Source organism: Nelumbo nucifera, chromosome 7 (assembly GCF_055504915.1).
Source record: "Nelumbo nucifera cultivar China Antique chromosome 7, China Antique-T2T, whole genome shotgun sequence".
Lineage (NCBI taxonomy): Eukaryota > Viridiplantae > Streptophyta > Magnoliopsida > Proteales > Nelumbonaceae > Nelumbo > Nelumbo nucifera.
Genome location: NC_142655.1, coordinates 24,283,417 through 24,303,433, shown reverse-complemented (window position 1 = coordinate 24,303,433; position 20,017 = coordinate 24,283,417). Strand labels below are relative to the sequence as shown.

Below are 20,017 nucleotides of genomic sequence, written 5' to 3'. Positions count from 1 at the left end.
AAAGCCCACTTGAATGCAAATTTATTTCTTTTTTATTGATGTATATTTACATCTTATTATCAATGCAAATATGCATTGATCTGTCATTTATCAATGCAAAAATGTAATATTGCCAAACACTGAAAAAAGTGAACTAGAGTACAAATTTACCACCCTAAACTGGGATTTACACTCCATTTGCATCGTTTCCAAATACAACCTTATATATCTAAACTAGCTAGAATGGGTTGTATATCTAAACTAAATAATTACTTTATTTCTTCTTCTTCTTCTTCTTCTTTTCTTTTTGATTAAAATAGGAGCTACACATGTACAAAAAGAGGAGAGGGAGTAGGGCGTCCCCAAACAATCACTAAAACAAATATAATTAAGAGACTAAGGCAGACACCCAACAATTACATGGAAAGCATGATGAAAGGTGACACCACAATCAATCAAGGCTAGCTTTGAGTCACTCTCCTTCAAGGATAATAGGATAGTCTCTAAAGTTGATTGTAGTGTCAAGAGATTCCCAGCAATCCACACTTCAGCTAAAATAATAGTAAAGAAACCAATCGAAGGTCTATGAACTATCTTGAGATAACACTTAGCAATACACGCAATAAAGCACCAACCATCATACTTGCAGGAATCATCAAAATTGATCTTAATAGGCTGAAACCACACTATTGGTTTCCACAATTTATGGACATCAGCCACCCCATCATTATCATAGGAATCAGAAGATAACACTTTTTTCATTAACAAGAGGATCCAATGTCACACTATTAAGCTAAGAAAGAGGAGTCCACCAATTCCTAACAGAAGAATCACACCATCATCCAACCAAACTAGGTAATTAATTTGACCCAACAACCATCCAAATCAATTTCACAAAACAGTAGTTAAAAATATGGTTGAGGTCTTCCACCCTTCCCATAGTGGTTGCAAGATCTGTTAATATTACATCCCTTGTTGATAAGAATTTTTTTGTAGGTAACTTAAAGTTTAATACCAAATAAAAGAAAAGCATGCATTAAGTTTTAGGAGAATCTGAATTCTCCATGCATTGTTAAGAATTCTATTAATATAAGAACTAGAAGAGGGGCCCTGCTTCACAGGGGCTGGAATGTAACCGTTGACCCGTTGATCCGTTGACCTAATCTTTGGCCAAAAACTGTTGAATTGGTTAATGATCTATTGACTCGAACGGTTGAATCGTCGACCAGTTGACTCGTTCAATATTTTTTTGTCATTTTTTTTTTATTTTTTTCATTGGGAACCATTCGAACAACTGGTTCCGTTTTATCCTAATCTCGATCCCTAGCCAAAAATCGTTGAATCGATCAACAACCCATTGACCCAAGCGGTTGAACCATTGACTCGTTCAATGGTTTTTGGTCTTTTTTTTTTGTCAGAACAGGCCATCCGTTCAAACCAAACAGTCGAACCGTCAACTAGAAAACCGGTTGCCAGAACAGTTCCATCTTCAGGTCGTATGAGTCACATGCTTGAATGACATAACATGTATGGTACTGCTTAATGGACCTCAGACACTCAATTTTTTGCCAGTAATTTTATTTTATTTTATTTTTGTCAGAACAGGTCGTCCGTTTTTTTTTTAATTGGATACCATCCAGGCAACCAGTTCCGTTTTACCCCATTCCTGGTCCCTGACCAAAAACCGTTGAATCAGTCAATGACCCATTGACCCAAGTGGTCAAACCATTAACCTGTTGACCCATTCAATGGTTTTTGACCATTTTTTATTTCTTTTTTGTTGTCAAAATAGGCCATCTGCTCAAACCGGACGATCGAACCATCAACCTAAAAACTGATGGCCAGAATGGTTCCATTTTCGGGTCGTATGAGTCATACGCTCGAATGACATAACACGTATGGTAATACTTAATGGACCTCACACACTCAATTTTTTGCCTGTAATTTTTGTTGTTAGAAAGGGTTGTTTGTTGAAATCAGACGGTTGAACTGTCGACCCGAAAATCGGTGGCCATAATGGTTATGTAATTTTTTGTTGTCAGAACGGGCCGCCTGTTCGAACCAAACAGTCGAACCGTCGACCCAAAAACCAGTGGCCAGAACGGTTCCGTTTTCGGGTCGTATGAGTCACACACTCGAATGACATAACACATATGATACTATTTAATGGACCTCACAAACTCAATTTTTTGCCTATAATTTTTGTTGTCAGAACGGACCATCCATTCGAACCGGATGATCGAATCGTCAACCCAAAAATTGGTGGCCTTAATGGTTCTATAATTTTTTTTCTTGTAATTTTTGTTGTGAGAACGGACCATCCGTTCAAATTGGACGGTTGAACCGTCGGTTGTCAGAATGTTATAACAACATTTATCAATAATAGTAAGTAATTATATTATTTAATTAAATAATCATTAATGATAGTTTTAATAATATAATTTAGTTATTTTTTCATATAAAAGTAAATATTAAATTTATGAATAGGATTTATTAACAATACTCATTCAATTAATAATTACCAAAATTAAATTAAATTAATAGTATTTATTAGTAATAGTAATTATAATATTTTATTAAATAATCAATAACAATACTTTTAATAACATTTTTAATTATTTTGAATATAACAATAATTACTAAATTTATGAACAGTATTTATAATTTTAATTTAAAATAAAATTAAAGTAAATATCTAGCTATTAACAATATTTATAATAATAGCAATTATTAATTATAATCACTAATTATATATTTATAAAATTACTGTAACAATAAGTAATTATTAAATTACAGTAATTAATTATTGTATTAATCAGTAATTACTGTTACTTATAATAGTAATTAATAACAGTAATTAATAACTATTATAATAATAATAGTAATTTAAATAGCAGTGATTACAGTAATTTATAACAGTAATTAATAACAGTAGTTATTGTAATTAATAACAGTAGTTACCCCAAAATAGTAGATATGTCTTGAAATTATTAATAAACTACCAAGACCTAGCATAAAATTACCACTAATTATTGATAAATTATCTTAAATTACCAGAAATGACTTGAAATTATCAAACAACATAACCAAAATAAATTATACCATTATTTATCACAAATTACCAATAATTATAAAAAATCACCATAGTATAGTATAAATTTATAGAAATTAGCACAAATTATCATAAAATAGTAGAAAATATTCAAAAACACAAATAACATAAATAGCATAAAATTATGCCAGGTTGGGCCTAGGTTGGTAAGAGGAAAATTACTAGTAATTTTTAATAATTACTAATAATTTACTAATAAATAATAAAAATAGGATGACAATAATTACAAATAATTAACTAACCCAGTCCCAAGTTTACCAATCCAAGATTAAGTTCGAGTTTGCCAACCCAAGCTTAACCCAACATCTTGGGTTGGGCTTGGGCGTGTTGAGCTTTATAGCCTAATTTCTAAGCAGAATGTACGCGTGTGTGTGTGTATATACATATATATAGGAGCCTCAACCCAAGCATAACCTGAGTTTAAGTTAGGTTTGAATTTTTTGGCCTAAGCCCAACTTGAAATACAAAAACACAAACCCAACTTACGCAAAAGCTTTGGTTAATCTAGAGCTGGCTCAAGTTGGGCGGGCCCATCCAAGCTACACACCTACCTCATTTTGCCTCAAATTCTTTTGACAAAACCCATCTATCTTAATCTAATGGATAAAATTGCAGCCATATCGTTAGATATTACCCACTCGCTTTAATCGGTCCTAGTTATACAAGCTCTGTTTTGACAAGTGAACCCAACTATATAGGTTCGAACATTCCAACCCTCTACCAACATGATCTCACACCGCACATCTCGTACATAGAGGGTCTCAGTCCCATGGTGAGGTGTGCAGTATTAGATGATGTTGGTAGAGGGTTGGAAGGCATTTTGTTGGCAAAAGATCTCAACTCCTCGAACTAGTTAATTTGTTCCATGTTGGAGCTTTTGCACGACCCAACTTGAGTTCCATTGCCTACATTGTGGTTGCTCCGAATTAGCAACCATTGGTAGAGAAGTTGTTTTAGTATGTTATATATGTGCTTCTTATATCTTGCATCTGTTTAGCATCGTTGTTGTTGCTCCAGAAAATAGCACCACATCAGCGTTATGTAGGAAAAAATGGTGTTCCAGGAAACAGTCATCTGTTTGGTATCAAACAAAAAAAGTTGTTGCTCCAGGAAACGTCCTACCTGGAAGCAACGATTCCAAACAAAAAAAATGCACCATTTTTTGAGAAAGTGGTACTTCCAACCCACACATTAGTAGCACCATTTTCTTTGCATCTGCAGCATCGATGCCAAACATATACCATATATCTTCTCCAAAGTGGTAGTCTTGACATTATTCAGGATAAAATGAAATGCTTTCACTAAAGGAGAATAAGCTATTTTATATTTAAAGCTCCTTAGTCCTTGTGATTCAATGTTTGAGAGTAGAGAATTCATTGTTTGGAATGTAGAAATCCTCCTTACAATCCTATGGAGAACTCTAACTTTTTTATGCAAAGGATACTTATCTATGGTCCCATTTGGTAATTTTCTTTTCTGCTCATTATGATATTGTTGGAAAGAGTAGTTCAAGATAAGTGGTGAAAGCTAGGAAGATTATTAATATAATAGCCATAAGCAAGGCCTTTCACTGGCGAGATTTCTTTGATCAGTTTTCTCTAGAGGAGTTAAATTTTACATTGGAACCAGGATCGTTATTGAAATAAGTCTATTCCTCCTGTCTATTTGGTTCGGACCAGAATTGGAATTGACTGGAATTGATTTTCATTCTAAAAAGAGGAATATGTTCGGGCCTTATTTCTTCTAGAATTGTCAAGAAAAAGATGTCCCTCAAAACCATTGAACATGCTGGTTTTAAAAATTATTATATAAAACATTTTAGACTAAGAAATATAGGAAATTTTCCACTTTTCCAAATTAAAAATTATATTTAAAATATAAAATATTAATATATATCCATGGTTCGGTTGTTCAATTTTGGTTGGTTTACAAATGGTCAAAGTGAAATTGATCCAACTTGGTCAAATTAAGAAAAATTTGAACCAAAGCTAACCTAAAATACTAGAAAACCGAGCTTCATTAGTTTGATGAATAAACCTAACTGAAATTAATTATTGTTATTTTTGTAATATAAAAAAATTATTAAAAGTAGTATATAAAATATGAATAATTATTAATTATTTTAAAAGTTGAAAATATAAAACAATTGTATACTCTTATTTGATTCTATTAGGGTCATTTATTATAACAAATCTTATAGTTTTACATATTTACTTAAACCTACTTTATAGTTTTCATTTTATTAAAACATCCATATATTTTACAATTTATTTACTTAATCAACTTTTCATTAAGTAGTGTTTGTTTTGCCATTAGGCCATGATTTTTTTATTCCAAAAATACCATTAACACTTTTTTTTACAACAAACAAAATTAACCGAATATAGCCAATAAAGTGGTTGCCCGTGTCTTATAAAGGGCAAAAATGACATTTTTAATTTTATATTCTTTTAATTAAATTTATTTAAATGAACATTAGGGTCAACACTGTCATTTTTCAATGTCATCTAATGGAAGATTGATTAAATCTATTGCAAATTATAAGTGGTGTTTTAGTAAAATTTGAACTATATGGTAGATTTTAGTAAATCCATGAAACTATAAAAGGTTTTTTAATTTATTTACTTAATCAACCTTTTACTAAATAGTGTTTGTTTTGTCATTATACCCATGATTTTTATTCAAGAAATACTCTTAAATTTTTTTATACAAAAAATAAAATTGATAAAATATCACTAATAAAATGGTTGCCCATTTTTTATTAGGGGCAAAAATAATATTTTTATTTTTATTTTTTAATTAAATTTATTTAAATAAAGATTAGGATCGACATTGTGATTCACCATGAAAGATTAAATGCTTTCCAAATTATAAGCGGTGGCTGTGTGCCGAACGATGTGAACTCGCCCAACTTGGCAAATATACTACAACTTTAACCAAGCCTTCTCAAAACCCTAAAATCCTGCGGCGAGATATTTTTGTACCGTTTTAGTTTTCCACTGTTTCTTCTCCAATGGCGAAGAGAAAGCCCGTTGCGGTAGAAGAGCAAGTCTCATCCGAAGATGAAGAACAGATGAATGTAGAAGAAAATGAACCTTCACAGGAAGAAGATGAAGAAGAGGAAGAGGAGGAAGAAGGAGGAGGAGATGGTGATGAAAAAGTAGAAGGCGCCAATTCTTCATCTGAAGAAGAAGAAGAGGAGGAGGAGGAAAAAAAAGAAGATGACAGCGAAGAAGAAGAGGACGAAGAAGATGAGGGCTCAAAAAGAGAATCTGTGCGGACGCTTCTTGAGCCCTTCGGGAAAGACCAGCTAATCGAAATCCTCAAGGAAGCTGCTCTCAGGGACCGGTCCATTATCTCTCGTATCACCCAGGCCGCCGAGTCCGGCCCCGTCCACCGCAAAATCTTCGTCCACGGCCTCGGCTGGGACGCCACCACCGAAACCCTAGTTTCCGTTTTTAAGCAGTACGGTCAGATCGAGGAATGCAACGTTGTCACCGACAAACTCACCGGGAAGTCCAAGGGCTATGGGTTCGTCCTCTTCAAGACCCGTGCTGGTGCCCGCAAAGCCCTTCAGCAGCCACAGAAGAAGATTGGGAACCGTATGACGGCCTGCCAGCTTGCTTCGTTTGGGCCGATCCCGAGCCACCCGGCTCCTGATGCGACGGGACGGAAGATATTCATCGCAAATGTTGGACCTCATGTGAATCCGGAGAAGCTGCGTGCTTTCTTTTCGAAGTTTGGGGAGATTGAGGAAGGGCCATTGGGGTATGACCGTGTTACTGGGAAGCTTAAGGGTTTTGCCATATTTGTTTATAAGACAACGGAGGGATGTAAGAAAGCTTTGGAAGAACCAGTGAAGGTATTTGAGGGTTGCAAATTGCAGTGTCAGAGGGCAGTGGAAGGTCTACGGGCTAATAGTATTAAAAATCAGGTGGGAGTTGTTGCTGGGACAGGTGCTGCTTTGCCCCCAAACGATCTTGCTCTCACTTATGCAATGGGATTGAATCCAGGGATGGTCAATCCGAATCTACTGGTGGCTCAAAATCCAGGAATTGGGATTTTGAATCCGGCCGTGGGAACGTCCCTGACTCAGACGGGGTTGTCACCTTCCGTTGCTGGTGGATTATCACCTTCTGTGAACCGGAGTGGGGCGACTCCTCCGTTGGGATTAAGTTCAGCGTATGGTGGGCAAGCAGGGATAAATAGCATAAGCCCTAGTGTAATTGGTAGTTATGGCTCTCAGGCAGCTTTGCAGGGGCTGGGTGCTTACCAAAGTGCACATTTAGGCCAATCCTCTGCAGCGGCAACGAGGTCTCAATCTGGTCTTGGGTCTGTAGGTTCCTTGCCGCCTTACTTCGGACGCTAGGTACTACATCTCTCAGTCTCGGACATATTTCCCTCTACTGACATTTTGATTTGATTTTATTGTACTAATTTTTCTGCTAAATTAATTTGTTTTTTCCCTTTTCCTTCTTTTATTTACTCTCTCTTTCTCTGTCTAAATTGCTTCTGCTCCAAGTGTGTGTTTTTTAATTTAACGATTAATGCAGTTCCTCTTTACCATACTCCCCCCCCCCCCACCCCATCAACCCTCTGTTTTAACACAGCCAGCTATAGTTTTGCCCAAAATAGAGAAGGTCTATCAACTCCCTGTTTTTCTAGCGTGTCTACCAATCCATTTGCTATCCTTTTAGTCCACCCAAATGTAGATAAGGCCCAACGAAAATTCATATGGGGAAAAGGTGGTAAACAACCAATTCATTTAGTGGTATGGAAGACAATTTGTAAGCTAAAAACCTGTGGTGGTTGGGGTATTAAGAAAGCCTCATGGATGAATGCTGCATGTCAAACCAAGCTAGAGTGGAAAATCTTAACAGAACACACAAATCTATGGGTTCAATTAATAAGAGCCAAATATCTAAAAAGAAAAGATTTTTGGGAAGTCAAGGTGAAAGGAAGCTCATGGGCTTGGAAAGGGATACTAAGCAACCGAGACATACCAAAACAAGGAATTTATTGGATAGTAGGTAATGGGAGAATGATTAATATATGGACGGATAATTGAATAGTGGGTCACCCAAGCCTGAATCAAGAGGATGGCAATGAAGAGTCAAACAATTATAGGATAGTAAGGGACCTCATGGATGAATCGGGGAAACACTGGGATGAGAAAAAGATCTGTGACCTCCTTGGACCAACACTGTGGAATAGAATCAAAAGTTCAAAACGATAATTATCCCCTCCAGAGAGAAGGAAGGCTACATGATATGGTATCTGAACCCAAGAGGGAAGTTCACAGTCAAATCAACTTACAACATGTTGACTGGAGACATTGAGAATAACAACCAAAATGGAGCGAGAATCTGGCATTTGAAATGCCCACCAAAACTGAAATACTTCATGTACCTCCTACTAAAAAATAGGATACCCTCTAAGAGCTTATTGAGAAAAAGAGGAATCAGTGTAGAAGAAGAATGCCAGTATTTGTGGGGAAGTAGAGGATAACCCCCACATATTTTTCGACTGTGATTATTCCAAACAGGTATGGAATCTTCTCCACTGGGAAGAAGCAAGGCTGGACCACACAAGAGAGAGTGTAAGATGTTGGTGGTAGAACATTAGAACATCGAAAGCCATGAAAATAGAATTCCAGGAATTCCTAGTGTTTCTACTATGGAGAATCTGGAAGAATAGGAACGAGAAGATCTTTCAAAATAACATTATACCTCCTGCTATTCTTTTTAGTAAGGCAGTGGATGATAAAGAGGAACTCAAGATCCTTACCACAATGGAGGAACAAACAAAGGAAAAGAAGAGTATATGGGTCAAATGGTTCAGCCTAAATGAAGCAATCATTAAAACAAATTTCGATGCCTCTAGGAAAAGTGACGGGCTAACTGCAATAGGGTGTGCAGCGCGAAATAACAAGGGAGAAATTCTCAATTTTTGAAGTAAGCAACTGGGCCAGAGCACAATTAACGTTGCAGAAGCATGGCAGCCTTAGAAGTGCACAGAATTGCAAAATCCTTTAGTAATCAAAACATTGTAATCGAAGGAGACTCAAAGTTAGTCATTGACTGCCTCAAAGGTAGGACGCTTATCCCATGGAATGTAAAAACAATAATTGAAGAGTGCTACAACATTTGTGAAGAATGGAGGCTGAATGGTCAATACAACCATGTGTATCGAAAAGCAAATCAAGCTGCTGATGGCTGCTGCAGGTTATCGTAAAGATCAAGCATTGCATATGAAGATGAACCTTCCTTTCTCTTTCTCTTCAATTTGTTTAGCTGATGCTAGTGGGGGGGTAACCTCCAGAATAGTTTAGGTGGGCTTTGTTGTCTAGTTAGTTCTTTGTGTTGGTTTCTTTGTTTCTTTGAGTGTACTTCGACTTTATTAAAACAAAGCTCTTAGCCAGTAAGTCAATCTCCCTGAATGCAAATCTATACTTCCATGGTGCTGACTTTACTTGCTTAGCCCAAGAGATGACCAATAGTGAGTCCCCTTCCACTTCCAACTCTCTAGCTTCTAATTGCACTGCTAATTTCAAGCCTTGTAGGAATGCCATTATCTCTGCATGAACCGAGTCTCCATACCCAATTGGTCCTGAGAACAACACTACAATTTCTTCATGATGATTTCTGAAAACTCTCCCTATTCTAGCCTTCCTTGGGTTCCCAAAGGAGCTACCATCGAAGTTCAGCTTCAATTTATTTGGCTTTAGAGGTTTCCAATCCATCTTGGTAATTTCTTTATGCATTTTCATTTGTGCCACTTTCTTCCATTTTCTTATTATGTCATTTGTTGAAATATTTTTGAAGATATCTACTGTTTTTACCCAGTGTGCAGATCCCTCCTTAGATCTACTCTTCTCAGTGATTTTTTTTTTTGATTTCTTTCTTCCCAAATGGTCCAAACTACAGCTGATCTTGTTATTAAATGTAAATTAAAATATGAATATATAATCTTGGTTTAAATGTAGAATGTAGATTAGTAGGTTTGATTCTATGTTGTTAAAATCTTATGATTTACTATACAATTCATGATTTGAATCATGAATCCCAAGGGTTTGGGCTCAAATCTTATGCTTGAATCCTTTTCTACAAAAGTCCTACAATTTTTGTTTAGATCCTATGATTTGATTCATAAATCTTATGCTTTATACAGTTTCTATGTTTTGATTCATAAAGAAAAAAACAAATGAAGCCTCCCTTGCTTGATAGCATCGTTAGTCATCTCCTTAAACACTTCTTGCTTGTTTCCTTCTTCATCCAATGCCTCTTCCTTCCCCTACCATCTTCTACAGTCTATCTTTCTACTCATTTCAAAAGCTTCAAAAACTCTTCTAGTAAACTCCCTTTCACCCTGGAAAAATAGACCTAAACTCTTGCCAACCCTACCATGATCTTCTACAGTATCTCTTCCTACTCATACTCATCTCTGTTTTTTACTGATTGACAATATCTCATCAAATCCGTGTTCCTACACCCACCTTCCCAAACCTTAATCTATCTATTACTGCAAGGAAAGGTAAGAGGAAATGCATTGCTCATTACATTTCCAAACACCTGTCCTATAGCCTTATTTCCCCATCCTATTACTCCTTTTTGTCCTCCATTCCTCACAACCCATCCCCAAATCTATATTAGAAGCTTTATCTAAATAGAGTGGAGAGGTGCAATGAGAATTGAGACATAAAAACAGTACATCCCATGGCTAAAATGATTTTGGTTAGGGTTCATTTGTCCTTGGTGACATTTTGATTGGCTCTTTAATAGCTTAATGTCAAGAATGCATTCCTAAATGGAGACCTGAATGAAGAAGTGTATATGTCTCTTCCCCTTGGTAAGGAAATGCAAGGCTGAGTATGCAAATTGATGAACTCCCTTTACAAAATCAAACAGTCCCTTAGAGCATGGGTTGAGAGATTCTGTGCTCTTGGGTTTTGGTTACACAGACTCAATCTGATCACACCCTCTTTGTTTTAAGAGGAGAAGTTCTTTGGCTATTCCTTGTTATGTATGTTGGTGATATTGTGGTTATTGGTAGTGCTCCACAAGAAGTTCATAGCCTAGATTAAGGGCTTTGGAGAGTTGAGATATTTTTTTGGGCATTGAAGTGGTTAGATCAAAAGAAGTTAACTTCATTTCCTGGAGCAAGTATGTCCTTGATCTTGTCATTGTAATTGGAAAACTTGTGCTCAAACCGAATTCTACTCCTATAGGCTTGAACCACAAAGTCTCAACTAGTGTTGGTGAATTAGTTGATGGCAAGGGAGTGTTCCAGACTTGGGAAGCTATTATACTTTTGTATGGCACAACCCGACATCTCCTATGCTGCAAGTGTAATCAGTTTATGCATGCTCCTAGAGGCACATATGGCTGCAAGCCTGCAACATAAATGGTGTTATGTTACTTAAAGGGAACACCTAGGAAGGGTGTTCTCTACATCATGTTACTATGCTATGGTGTTGGGAATATTGCTACTTGGAGAAGTAAGAAACAATCAATAATAGTTAGATCTTTAGTAGAGGTAGATTTCAGGGCTATGGCCCATAGCATTTTAAAGTTGTGGCTTAGATCTCTTCTTGAGGAGTTGGGTGTGACTTATAATAAGCCCTTGGTGTTAAATTGTGATCAAGGTTCAAAGTATCGATATGATACGCATTTAGGCCGTATCATATCGGTACTTAGAAACGGCCGATACACACTTTTTTTTAAGTTTGTATTTTTGGGAAGCTTATTAGATGTTTTTTATTATCAAAAAAAGTTGGGGGTTCGAAACACTTGGGAACAAGCATTTCACACCGTATCTTTTTCAAAAGATACGATACGATACACCCGGGCGTAGCGCGTATCGTATCGATACTTTGAACCATGATTGTGATAATCAAGCGGCCATCAACATTACTCATAATCAAGTTCAACATGATAGGATAAAGCACATTGAGGTGGATAGACATTCTATACGATAAAGAGTGGCTTTATCGTATAGAACCAACTCAGTTCTAGTCCTTAGAGAATGTTGAATGGTTTTCTTTGATCAGAATTTTATGGCTGTTTGGTGGCTGTAATGGCTTCTTGAAGAAATAAGAGAGATATAGGGAGAGAAAGAAGAGAGAAAATACCTGGAATCACTCACAGGGTGCCTAGAATCACTCTAGGGCATGAGAATTACTCACCTTAGTTAGCATTAGCTGAAGAAAACTCAATAAACTTCATTGTCTTTGTGTAAAACGTCCATACATATTTATACACTCTAAACTCATAATAATCCTACGAGTCAAACTGTTAGACTCATAGTCTTAGGGGTCAAACTGTTAGATTCAATAATCCTAGTAGGACTTAAATTAAGCTGTCACCCCATAGAAAAATGCAAAATGACAAAAATACCCCTACTGTCCAAAAATATAGAAATACATTCTCCCATGGTTAAAAAAATCGTCCTCGAGTTTTGAAGAACTTGAGGATGAAAAGTTGATATTTCCTCAATTGCAAAAGGAGTAGGACTTCCCACAACTACATGCTTGGACTATAGAGTAGAAGCCACACAGAACTAAAAAGGATTTTGAAAGAAATGTATTTTTGAAACACTGCTTTCCATAACCATCTTTGTTAAATAATCAATAACATTAGTTTCTTGAACATTTAATTCATCAACCAGCCATTGTGATGAATCTTCCCCTTGCTTATCCAAACGCTCAACTGCAACATTTGGAACTTTTCCTTCAACCTCTAGATTAGGAATCACCATCTCTATGTGTTCTTCTATCCTTGGTTCTTCAACAAACTCTTGGACTCCTTCCATTGTTGATGTTGTTAGAACTTGTGCTATTGCTGGTTGTAATTCTTGAATTAGTTCTAGTTGAACTTGTAAGGTAAAGTCACTTCCTTCCTTACTAGGATCTGCTACAATCAGCACATTTGTATCTTGCACCTGAATTTTTTTAACTTGCTCCACTTCTATTTCTTCTTGATCATTAACCTCAAGCTGATCATGGGTGTTGGAAACTTTAGCAGTTTCTGTTTGTTTTTGACCTGCATCCTCTTGATTTTTAATATCTACAACTTCTATAGCTTGATATTCTTCTTACTTCTCTTCATCCACAACTTTATCTCTAGGATAGGCATCAACATTCACGGAACCATCTACTTTCTTTTCAACTCTGTATCTTCTTCCCATTGACTTCAAGTTCTTTGTTGTAACTTGCTATTTCTTCTTTTGCTTGAAATTAGTTAACTCCATATATGTATCATGGAAATCTAGTGGGATGTACTTTTCTTGCAAACACCTCTTCATCTCAGCCCATGTACTAATTGGATCATTGCCTCTATTTTCTAGTCCTTGCTCAAGAGTTCTCCACAAACTTTTAGCATGACCTGTCATCTTCATGCACACAAATATAATCCTTTATTTGTCAAACATATCATGCCAATCAAAATATTCTTCTAGTTCAGCAACCCAATCAAAGAATGCTTGTGGATCATTCATCTCCTTTGAAATCTGGTATTTCCCTTTCTCTTCTAACATGTTTGGAAACATTACTCCTGTAGCTAACACTATTAAATCTGTTTTCTTCCCACCATCTTCTCAAATAAGTCAACCAAAGAATCGGTCACTTTGTTAGAACATAGTGAATAAAAATTAACTCTGATACCAAACTGAAGTAGGACCAGCGCAGTTCTAGTCCTTAGAGAATGTTGAATGGTGTTCTTTGATCAGAATTTTATGGCTCTTTGGTGGCTGTAATGGCATGTTGAAGGAATAAGAGAGATAATAGGGAGAGAGAAGAGAGAAAATACCTAGAATTATTCACAGGGTGTGTAGAATCACTCTAGGGCTTGGGAATCACCACCATAGTTAGCATTAGCTGATGAAAATTAAATAAACTTCATTGCCTTTGTGTAAAACGTTCATACATATTTATAGACTCTAAACTCATAATAATCCTATGAGTCAAACTGTTAGACTCATAATAGTCTTAGGAGTCAAATTGTTAGACTCAATATTTCTAGTAGGATTCAAACTAAGCTGTCATATCCTATTTCAATTCAAAGAAGACTCGATAACTCTAATCCCACTTATGCAATGACTCTGAAATTTTAAACATAAATAAACTATAACTAGACAAATTAAACCTTATCATTGGACCCCATAGAAAATTTCAAAGTGACAAAAATAACCCTACTGTCCAAAAATACAGAAATACACAAAGTTGCATAAAATTCCAATTTTGACTCTTCAGCTCCTGCATCAAAAGAACAATTAGCAGATATCATAACTAATGGTGTTCCAAAGGCAATCAACAACACTATGTAAGCAAGCTGGGTAGAATTGGCATCTATACTTAGCTTGAGAGGGAGTGTAGAGATATTAGGTTGAATGGGCCTTTGTTTTCTTTCTTTTTATCAGATCCATTTCTAGCTTAGTGGGCCTCACTGATATGGGCAAACTATTATTTATTCTTTATGTTTTGAGTTAGTTGCTCTATGAAGGGTATCTTTGTAATTATCCCTCTAATTGAGATTAGAACTAATAAAAGATAATTAGGGGACTGGAGAGGATTGATTAACTCCCTTCTCCATCTCCCTCTTCTACTTCCTTTCTTCTCTTGCTGTGGACTTATCTTCCCCCATTCTTTTCCTCATTTGTATCAGTTATTGTTTGATTTGTTTCTTCTCACAAACCTCTGCTGTTGAAGGTGGGAGAATTACAAGCAAAGGCTGTGCTATTTAGGTTAGACATGATGTATTTTGAGGTGAGGGGCTTTCTGAGAAGCTAGAAGAATGTTGGCAATCTTTCAGTTCACAAGGAGACCCGTTCCAAAAATTCTACCGGAAACTGAAGCATCTAAATATCATATTGAACTTTGGAGTAAGGAGGAATTTGGATCTTTGCAAAAACGATTAGAGACCTTGATGCAAAAGAGGAAGAATTAGCTTTTTCATTTGAGGAGAAACAACAGAAGGAAATAGTTAGAGACAAATATGGCCACTGGCTTACATGGAAGAGATCACTTGGGGACAATGGTCAAGAACTCTCTGGTTCCAAGCGAATGAGTGAAATGGCATAGTTGGATGAAGGAGTGCATACTTAACCTCTTCTTTTTGATACTTATAAATCGCTCTTCGAAGGGTCTCTTTGAAGCTTGGAGGGGTCTTTGCTAGCGAGATCCCGTCTCCCTTATTTATTATCATAGTCCATTATGTTGCTCCAGTTTGCAGATGATTCTCTTCTCTTAAGCCAAATCACAGAGATCTGCTGTTTTTACGGTCTCTCATCTGTTTTGAGGCTATTTTAAAATAGATTTATAGAAGTTTGAGTTGTTGCCGATTTGTGAGGTTCCAAATATTTCAGAATTGGCAGCCACTTTAGTTGTAGAACATGGTCTCTTCCAACCAAATCTCTCGAGTTGCCATTGAATGCAAACTACAGCTCCAAGGACATCTGGACCCCCATTTAGAACATATGAACAGGAAGCTTGGCTGGTTATGGAAGGGCCATCTCCTCTCCAAAGGCAGTAAGCTTATTTTGATTCATAATGCCTTATCAAACCTCCCAATTTACTATTTCTTCTCCTTTTGTCCTCCGGCGGAGGTTTTAGCTACATTTTGTAGCATGGGACCAACTACAAAGCATGTCTTCCCAAATCTAAAGGGGTGTATTGGTTTAAGCCTCTCCCCTATTACATGAATTTTGCATTGTTGGCCAAGTGGATATGGCGTTTTGGCTTGGAAAGGGGAGCTTTGTGGATGCAGTTATACAAAGTAAATATGGGAAGGAAGAACTGAATCGGATTACAAATCCCGTCTCTGAACCCCTATGGGACAAGTTGCTGGAAGGACAAAGTCTTGAGTCTTTTTCTCAGTGGTGTTCTTTTAAAGTTGGCATTGGTGATAAGATCCATTTATGGAAAGATGTTTGGTGTGGTCCCTCACCCTTGGCTTCTGTTTCCCCACACATTTATCAGCTGGTCAGTGATTAAGATGCCACAGTTTTTGAGATGCTACGAGTTTTTGGGTGGTCAGGTGGTTTGGAGTCCAAGCCTTGGAAGAAATGTTCGGGATTGGGAGCTTGAGGAGTTGAGCTTATTCTTTCAGCAACTCACTTCTATTTCTCCAAATCCAAATGAGAGTGACAGAAGATCATGACTTGGAAATACTGCTGGGGTCTTCACGGTAAAATCTTTCTCACTTTCATCTCATCAAATTCCTGAAATTTCCTGGAAGTGGATTTTGGGAAACGGGTGTCCCTTCCAATGTTTGTTTGGCCTGCTATCTTGAATAAGATACAAACTATTGCTTATCTGATAGCCAGAGGACTTGGTCAATCGTTTCTGCCTTTGCAAGGCTAGTTGAGAACCTGTTAACCATCTCCTACTTCATTGCCCCCTTCTCCCTTGCCGTGTGGTTTTTCTGCAGCGTATGAGCAAGGAATAGGTCATTCCTAATGATATCCAATCCTTGTTTTCTGCTTGGCCTGTACCTGTTGGAAACTTGGGGGGTGGGGGGCAGTCAGATTTTCAGGGGGAAGGCCTCATGTGGAAGCAGTGATTGATAGAGTGGAAGGACTGATGCAAGTGATGTCCATCAAATAGTTCCAAGGCCTCTCTTATTCTCTTGTTTGTGATCATTGGAGACAAATAGTTGGGCTTCCTCTGTTTTGAGAACTTCTTGTATATGATCTATATTGATCATATTGATCATCTTTACTGTATAGCATATATTGCTTGACCATCTCGTACTTCATTATCTTTTAGCTTTCAAGAAGATAATTATATCTTTTTGACCATCTCCTACTGTATAGCATATATTGCTTGACCATCTCCTACCTGTTGATCATCTTTCTCTCTTGAGGGGTTTTTTGCACCTAGCAGGAGCTTCTCCCATTATCAATACAATTATATCTTTTACCTTTCAAAAATCTATTACTTTTATCGAAGATCTCATTAGCTGAAGTTCCTGATTCAATTTGTTTTTAGATTTGAAATCTTTGTGGTAATATAACTGGGGGTAGTCATGGTTGTCTTTGAAGTCTTTCAATGTGACAAGTTTTCAAGGTTTGTTTCAATTACATTCTAATTATATTCATTCCTTCAGCATATATATATGTGTTCAATTTCTGGGTCTTGGTCATATGTTCACATATCTTGGTAAATTTGCATTGACAGCTTGTTTATTTTTGTCTTCTCTTTTCTTGACATGTGCATTGTGAATTCCCATTCATGGCATACCATTTTTTTTTGCCATGTTACAAGCACCTAAACCCAAACCATTCTCCCCCCAAATTTGTGCTGAAGTGTAACAGGGTGAAAATTAGCTTACAAGTCTTCTGCTCATTATGTTTGGTGGAGTTGATGATGCCTGGGAAATAATGCATAAACAGAGGCTCTTTTTTATTTATTTTGATGGATAAAATAGCATAAACAGATGCTTGAAATCTCAACAGTGCCAATTTTTGGTGGCGGACCTGTTAATCTGTTATTAGATGGGGCCTATTCAATGGTAGGTTCAGATCTCAAGGTTCAAAATACCGACATGTATGACACCAAAAAATTGGGTACCGTGCGTATCGATTGGATAATATACTTTTTTTTTCAAGTTTTTCAGCCTGATAATTGAAAGATAGGCTGATGAGGACTTTCATCATCTGAAGTATTCAAAACCCCAAACTCTCCGTATTTTGTGTGCCGGTGGCCTTTGAAGCTGATATCATACACCGCATATTATATCGATACTTGCGTGATCTGTATATCCAACACATTGTGTCAGGCTGCAATAATGAATCATGTATACTAGACCCAATGGAATCTCTATAAATAAATAAACAAAAAAAAAATTTAAGATTTTGGCCATTTCATTCTCTTGATGTTTTTCAATTCGAGCATCTTACCTCTATTCTGACTTGAGTAAACCTTTCATGGTTCAATCTAATTTCCCTCGTCTTTGTTTTGTTGGATAACAGGTTACAGTGGAAATAAGTTACATACCGAAGAGGAGCACAAATGTACTTAAAATTCATGCAAGGTGCTTTTTTGGAAAATCTGTTGTGATGATTGAACGTGTTAAAACGAGTGTTTTTGGGTAAATTACATATTGGTACCTTGTAGTTTGGGGGTATTGATAGGTACCTTGAACTTTCAATTTACACTTGAGTACCTTGAACTCTCAGACTTATCAAAAATAGACATTTGGGTCTATTTTTGTTAATTCACACTATGGTATATGGTAAAGTTACCAAAATGCTCATTTTTAAATTATCAAAATTGAAAAACTGAAAACAACCAAAACAGCGTTGATAAGAAGTTGGATAGTCTTGGACCTGAGTATCACTGTTGCTCACTCTAATCCCTGTAAAGAAGTAGAAACGAGTCCAACGAAAAGCTCTTTACCGGTGAGGGTAGAAATCTAGAGAATTGTCGGAAAAGAACATGCAGTTGTTTATAATAATGATCAAAGTATTGATATCGGGTATTGTATTGGGCAAGCCGGATATGGATATGAATATGCTTTGGAAATGAATATATCTATCGAAGGGCTAGGGCTGGCCAGCTCCTAAGAGACATAGAATCTGCAATTGGATTGAATTGTTCTGCTGGAATTCCATCGGAATCAACACCTACTGCCGCTGCTCTATCGAGTGATGGATATGGTCTCCAATGTTCATTTGACACTCTATTCCAGTTGGACGATCTGTTAATCCAGAAGAAACTAACTGTTTCTATTTTCGAGAGCGCCTTGAAGCTTCAAAAGATTTAAGCAAGAAAATGACTGTGCTGATGTGCCGTGCGTCAACGCTCAAGGTTGCTTCGGCAGCGGGCGCCGCAAGCACTGCAAAGCCGAAGCAGCAAGAAAGTTGGATGCAACAAGCAACGGATTGAGCGTTGATGTGCAAAAGCTGTTGCACGGTAGCGCAGCCGAGCAACGGCTTTCGAGTTAACATATTGAGCAATGCTTTAAAAATCATCTAATCCAAATGAATGGTACATTTCAATTTAAAATAATAAAAATAAAAATCCAAAAATCGTTGTGCAGGTTGAATGGATTGACCGTTCAATAGATTTGGTGAGCATGTAGTTAATCAAGCCAATATTTTTTTGGTAAAGGAGCAATTCAGGGGTGAAACGAGACCGGTTTCTTGGACGGTTTTGGGGCTGAACGGTCTGTCTTTCTGGGACAATAATGATTAAAAAACCAAGATCAGGAGTACAGAGGGCCATATCCAAGAGTTCTCAAATTAGATCCAGTACGATCTTTTTAAGTTCTCCCACCATTTTTATTAGAACTAGAGAATATAGAAGACCCTGCACCCGGATCATTGGTAAGAGACCACACAATTAGATGAGGGAGCCACAGCCAGCCAATCTATTCGTCCATTAGAGCTAACAATATCAAAATCATACTGAGAAAAATTGACAAACGATTTTAGTAGATTTACGTTCATTAAGCTTTGTTACTTGGAGATGCTCTTTTCTTTGAATCTGGATCATCTGCCTAGAAAATACGTTCCAATACCCTACCAACATACATGATCCGACACCACACAACTCATACATGATATATGCCCCACTTTTATGGTGGGTCCCAGTCTTATATAAAATGTGAGGTGTCTTATTAGGTTGGTAGGGTGTTGGAACGTGTTTTGTTGGCAGGAGATCTAACATTCTAAATTTCTAACTCTTGAAATTAGAATAACCAGATAGATGTGTAGTAATCTGGATATCATCATGCGCAGATAGGCCCATATGTTCGTCCACATCAAGTGTAAGCTTTTCTCCTCTTTGAAACTAGTATTTGTTCATAGAAGTCCATGGGCTGGGAATCCTCAGGTATGGGCCCATTGGCTACCGATGTTGGGATGAGTTAGGATCTGCTGATCACTTATTGCTGGCCCATTGAACCATTGGCTCCGTTGAAATGCCAT

The 20,017-nt window shown here is 36.9% G+C and overlaps 1 pseudogene across 4 annotated transcripts; it reads left to right on the top strand.

The window, feature by feature from the left end:
• The first annotated feature begins 5,932 nt into the window (after positions 1-5,932).
• LOC104593496 (UBP1-associated protein 2B pseudogene) lies at positions 5,933-18,336 on the top strand (annotated as a pseudogene). 4 transcript variants are annotated; one of them, XR_016078571.1, is made up of 2 exons: positions 5,933-7,460; positions 18,059-18,336. The product of XR_016078571.1 is annotated as a UBP1-associated protein 2B pseudogene, transcript variant X1 (transcript). The 4 variants fall into 4 exon arrangements; XR_016078572.1 differs by lacking the exon at positions 18,059-18,336 and adding an exon at positions 17,394-17,948 and having other exon boundaries at positions 5,936-7,460; XR_016078574.1 differs by lacking the exon at positions 18,059-18,336 and adding an exon at positions 17,402-17,948 and having other exon boundaries at positions 5,942-7,460.
• The last annotated feature ends 1,681 nt before the right edge of the window (positions 18,337-20,017 follow it).